The 6,188-nt window shown below is 47.1% G+C and overlaps 1 protein-coding gene across 3 annotated transcripts in view; it reads right to left on the minus strand.

Moving 5' to 3' along the window:
• The window catches only part of hemk1 (HemK methyltransferase family member 1), a 134,361-nt gene extending 132,541 nt beyond the window's left edge, over positions 1-1,820 (minus strand). For 2 of the 3 annotated variants that reach the window (XM_060835355.1, XM_060835358.1), the window contains exon 1: positions 1,756-1,820. The gene's annotated coding sequence lies outside the window, so the exon portion shown is untranslated. Of the gene's footprint in view, positions 1-1,145; positions 1,233-1,755 lie in introns of those variants that run through there. The other variant, XM_060835356.1, reaches the window with a different exon arrangement.
• Between the last annotated feature and the right edge of the window lie 4,368 nt (positions 1,821-6,188).

A 6,188-nucleotide genomic window follows, 5' to 3' on the forward strand; every position in this document is an offset into this window, starting at 1 on the left:
AGTCTTCCCAATATTAGCATTTCTGCTGGAGCCATACCAGTAGTTGCATGAGGGGTGGTCTTATAGTCAAGTAGAAACTGGGATAGTTTGGCATCTCGTGAAGCTGTAGGCTGTTCCTTTAAGCACACCTTCAAACGTTTGGGCTGCTCTTTCTGTCAGACCATTGGATGATGGATGGTTTGGAGCTTCCCTTATATGTTGAATGCTATTCAACTTTAGGAAACACTCAAACTGCCTGCTGGCAAATCTGTAACCAACACATATGGGATTTTTGCTCGCAGTCTTTCTATTGTCATCGCTGTGTTTGAAGAATGAAGTCTGTACATGCCCAGCCACTTTGTGAGGGCATCAGCAATGACTAAGAACATTGAGCCCACAAAAGACCCTACATAGTCAACGAGGAACCCAACCAAGGTTTACCCAGCCATTCCCACTAGTGTGGGGTTACTGCTGATGGTAATTTCTGTTCTTGTTGGCACTGTCCCCACCAACACAGCAATGTCTACCTCCAATCCTGACCATCAGACACCACACCAACCCCTGGATGACCCTGATGGAGATCAGCCAGTCCTCGTCCTCGGACTCCTGAGGGAAGGGATATAGTAATTGTAACCAGGTGGACCTCATGGAATATGAGATGCCTGACTCGGGCTATTAATCTGGTCCAATTAGGGGACCCTGACAGACAGATTTAAATGGGAATGTTTTCCTGGTGGTGGAAATTAAATAAAGATTTGTGCACTTTGTGTCTCACACCTGCACGCACACACCATGGGTGCTACAAAAAAAATATATTAAAAAATACAGGTGTGTCAGAGGTTCTGTTCACTCAGAGTTGGCTCTGAGGAAACCAGACCAGCGTCAACCACTATGCACATGTAACTAAAGAGTGGCTTAATGATGGGATACTGGCCTCTGTGATGTTATTTTACCAACATCCGAAAAAAGAAAAAAAAATTAAATGGGAATGTTCACTGTGAGGAAGTTGGATTAGTGCAAAGGTGTCTCCATGTGTAAATGAAGGGTGACTCTGGAGTTATTTTATGACGAACAGAAGAGAAGGGAGCCGAGATGCGAAAGATAAGGAGGAAAAAGAGGCAAAAAGTGAAGAGTAATGAGGGGAGAAGAAAGTTCTAGAATCCCACCGTTCTGTTCAGCTCCAAGTCCGGCTAACAAGATGGCGGCGGCCGCGGCGCCAACGGCCGATAAACGGCGGTTGGGCCCCACCCACCAGCGGTGCGACCCCGCCCCATTCGCAATGGTCCCGTCCATTCTGCAAAGACCTCGCCCACTCCCTACCATCCATCCGCCCAACTAACCAATGGCCCCGCCCCAATTCCCAATGGCCCCGCCCCATCTCCAAAGACCTCGCCCACTCCCAACCATCCATCCGCCCAACTAACCAATGGCCCCGCCCCAATTCCCAATGGCCCCGCCCCATCCCCAAAGACCTCGCCCACACCCTACCATCCACCCGCCCAACTAACCAATGGCCCCGCCCCAACCCCCAATGGCCCCGCCCCATCCCCAAAGACCCCGCCCACTCTCAATAGCCCCGCCCACACCCTACCACCAACCCGCCACATCCTCCAATGGTCCCGCCCACTCCCTACTACTCACCCCGCCCCATCCCCAATAGCCCCGCCCTCCCTCCCCTACCCCCACTCCGCCTCACTGAAGGCCCCGCCCTTTACCCACCCTCTTTCGCATTCCGCCCACCTACATCTCTGGGGGTTCGCACCGTCAAATACTGACCTCGTCGGATTTGCATCTTTTTTTTGTCCCAGCCTCTTCACTCGCTACCTCCATTTCCTGCCCGCTCCAGAAGCTTAGTCTCGTAAACCTTCGCCACGCCCCCAGCAACGGCCTATCCTCGGCCCCGCCCTCACCACCTCCGCCCCGCCCATTACGCCGTCGGTTCCGCCTCCGCCTGTCAGCGCCGCCCCTTCCGTCATTGCCCCGCCCCCTCCAGCTTTGCTCCGCCCCTTCGGCCCTGCCCACCCCCAGGCCCCCTCATTCCCAGTGGAGAGAGTGGTGCTGGAGAAGCACTACAGGTCAGGCCGCATCTGAGGGGCCGGAGAATTCCCTGGTCAGGTCCACGCCCCCCCTACAACCCACCCTCCCCTCCCGGCACCTTCCCCTGCCACCGCAGGAACTGCAAAACCTGCGCCCACACCTCACCCCTCCCACCATCCAAAATCCCAAAGGAGTCTTCTACATCCATCAAAGTTTTACCTGCACTCCCACACGTCATGTACTGTACCCGTTACTCCCGATGTGGTCCACTCTACAATAGGGAGATTGGAGGTCTCCTTGCAGAGCGCTTCAGGGAAAATCACCAGGACACCCCGCACCAAACAACTCAATCGCCCCATGGCCAAACATTTGAATTCCCCCTCCCACTCTGCCAAGGACATGCATATCCTGGGCCTCTTCCCGCCACTCACCTTCCACCTTGGTACCACATGGCATCAATGTGGACTTCACCAGTTTCCGCATTCCCCCTTCCCCCCCCACCTCATCCCAGTTCCAACTTTCCAATTCGGCACCACCCCTCATGACCTGTCCTACCCGTCCGTCTTTCTTCCCACCTATCTGCTTCACATGCCTCTCTACCTTTACCCCCACCTCCATTTACCTATCGCACTGTCAACTACTTTCTGCCCCAGCCCCACCCTTTATCAGTCCACTTCCAAGGCTCCTCGCCTCATTCCCAATGAAGGGCTTTTGCCCGGAACATCGATTTGCCTGCTCCTCGGGTATTGCCTGATTGGCTGTGCTTTTCCAACCCTCAACTCCGATCTCCAGCATCTGCAGTCCTCACTTCCTCTCAGTCCATGTTCCAGCTGCATTGCTCTTCCTAGCAGCAGTGAGATGTAGCCACTCTGTTCACACTTCTCACCTTGTTACTGCACCATCACTAAGATTTTCACCTGCATAACATTGCCTGACTCCACCCCTATTTGAGTCGAAAAGTGTGGAAAGGCACAGCCAGTCAGGCAGCATCCGAGGAGCAGGAGAGTCAATGTTTCGGGCATGAGCTGCCTATTTTAGCTGATTTTCTGCTGAAATGCCCTTCCCTGCCAATGTTAGCACTTCACTTGACCATTTGTACCTCCGGTCACAGTCTTCCCATATTCTACTATTTGTAAATACACCATCTTAAACACTTGCTCCCTCCAATTTCACACATTAACTTAAAATCTACTGTGGCAACTTGTCAAAGCTCTTTAGACAGCATCTTCTAAACCCTTTGTCATTTCAAAAGCACAAAGGCAGCAGTTGCATGGAAAGAGGACAACCTATAAGTTCCCCTTCAAGACATACACCATTCTGACTTGGAACAATACTGCTGTTCTTTCATTGTTACTCAGCCAAAATCCTGAAACTCCATTCCTACTGTTGTTACAATTATATAAGGCATTGGTGACACCATGCCTGGAATATTGTGTCCAGCTTTGGTCTCCTTACATGAAAGAGGATGTGGTGACACTGGAAGCAGTTCCGAGGAGGTTACGTTTATCAAATTGATTCCTGAGATGAAAGGGCTGTTGTTTGAGAAGCGGTTGAATAACTCAGGCTGTAGTTCAGAAAAATGAGGAAGGATCTGATTAAGGTATATAAAATGCCAAAGGGGATTGATAAGATGGACATTGATTAGATGATCCACTCGAACAAGTGGCCATATATATCAAATGAGGGGATGCATGTTCAAAACTAGATGAAGAGAAACAACTTCTCTCAGAGGGCTGTGAATCTAGAACTCACTGCCTCAGAATGCAGTGGAGACAAAAAACTGCAAATGCTGGACTCCAAGTTGGACAAGCAGGAGGGTGGAAGAACTCAGCAAGCCAGGCAGCATCAGGAGGTGGAAAAGTTGATGTTTTGAGTGTAACGTTTCTTCAGGGCTGGGGGTGTAAGGAAAGTTGTAGATAGAGGGAGGGAGCTGGAGCATGGTGGTGAAGTAGTGGTAGGTGAAGGCAGGTAGAGGGTACAACCTGGTTAGTCAATGGGAGAAATGAATCTGGTAGGTGGCTGGGAGGAGTGGAAGGGATGTGTCGGGGCTGGGAAGGGAGTCGGAGGATGGGAAGGGAGGTTATTTGAAATTGGACAACTGAATGTTGAGTCCTCCCAGGCTGCAGACTGCCTAGGTGGAAGATGAGGTGTTGTTCCTCCAATTTGCAGTTAGGTTCATTGTGGCAATGGAGTGCAGTGGAGGCAGAATCAATCAACAGATTCAAGAAAAAATTAGATGTGATTCTGATGAAAAGTGGGATAAAGAATTATGGAGAGCAGGCAGGGAAGTGGAGTAAGACCAGGATAAGATTGTGACTTGATTTGGTGTGATTTAATGTAGTCATCTGTACCAACTGACAGTGAAGGGATTTGTTTGTGAGCAGTATAGGCAGATCACAGCAAAGAAGGAATACAGATCATAGGTGCTTAGACAGATTGATACTGTGGAGGAGCTAGTGGTTGGACTGGGGTGGACAAAGTTAAAATCACATGACACCAGGTTATAGTTCAACAGGTTTATTTGGAAGTGCTGCTCATTCATTGGGTGGCTGTGGAGTAGGACCATAAGACACAGAATTTATAGCAAAAGATTACAGTGTCATGCAACTGAGATGATATATTGAACAAATCTCAGTTCATCTCAGTTGCATAACAATCAGAATGGGAAGGACCAGTTCAAAGTGCATTGGAGTAATCAATCCTTAACTTAAAAGGAAGAATGAGGGTTTCAGCAACAGATCTGAGTGCAAGACCAAATTCAGTTGGTAATACAGAGGTGGAAATAAGTAGTCTCAGAGATAGTGTGAATGGATGTTCAGGAGCTTACTGGAAGGGTCAAATATAATATGACAGTTATACAAACTGTTTTTTCTTTATTCTTTCATGGTATATGTGTATCATTGCTTGTTCATCTCTAATTGAATCTTCAACTGAATGGAAATGATAGGTAAGAACAGCCACATTTCTGTGGGTCTGGACTCCAGTCTTGGCCTAAATGCACAAACAGCCATTTTTCTCCCTGAAGGACAACAATTGATAATGGTTTACTGGTCACTGTTACAGATGACTAGCTTTGTTTTCAAGATTTATTGATTGAATTCCAATTCCAATTGCACCAACTTCCAAGGAAGAATTGAACCTGTGTTCAAAGAGCATTAGCATGAGCTTCTGGATTAACATGACATTGCCAATATTCCTTCACTCTGTATACAAACAACCAAACCGGAGCAAGTGTAGACCATTTGGCACTTCAGTCCTGCTCTGCCATTTCATATAATCATGACTATTCTCATTGTGCCCTCAACTCCTACTGTCTACCTCTAAAACCTTTGACTCGCTTGTTAACCAGAATATATCTAACTCCGCCTTAAAGATAATAAGTGACCCTGTCTCTACCAGGAAAGAAAACTTCACATACTGACAGATCTTGTTCTGTTAATTATTCTGTTTTGCTAAGTTGATCTAACTTAGATTATAACTAGCTACTTGACAAAGGAGCAGCACTCTTAAAGATTGTACTTCCAAATAAACCTGTTGGACGATAATCTAGTGTTGTGTGATTTTTAATTTAGATTAGACCACACTGAGAAATTGAACAGTTGGGAGAGAACTGCCAAGCCACCAGCATCTGCAGACTGCCCGATAAATTGGCCTTTTAAAGGTTCCTTTATCAATCAGTAACCTGTGAAATAAAAATCTCTAAGAAGAAGAAAAGAAGACAGAGGAAGTGAAGATTCAACAGCTGGACATCGGAGTGCATCTGGAAAAATTAACAAACATTGAAATTCAAAACTGATCTTGGAGAAACTGTTGGGCGAAGTTCACAGCACAGAATCAGATAAGTTAATTCTTGTTTTAAGAATGTCTGCAGTAGTGAGTAGAGTGGGTTCTTTCCTGATTATATGTTTTTGGAGATAAGTCTCTTGATTAAACTTAAACTATAAGCCATAACTATTAATTTAACCTGGGGCAGTGTTTGTAGAGGACTAAGACGGTGTTATTTTCTGGGTTGGTAGATTGTGAAGGAGAGTGACATGTACTTACTGTCAGATGTGGGAGCTTAAAGAGAGTTTAAGGGTTACTGCGGATTATATCTGCCATAAATGCTATTGGTTGTGAATCTTATCAGATCAAATGGATCAGTTGGAGAGACAGTTAGAAGCAATGTGGAA

Source organism: Hemiscyllium ocellatum, chromosome 14 (genome assembly GCF_020745735.1).
Source record: "Hemiscyllium ocellatum isolate sHemOce1 chromosome 14, sHemOce1.pat.X.cur, whole genome shotgun sequence".
Taxonomy (NCBI): domain Eukaryota; kingdom Metazoa; phylum Chordata; class Chondrichthyes; order Orectolobiformes; family Hemiscylliidae; genus Hemiscyllium; species Hemiscyllium ocellatum.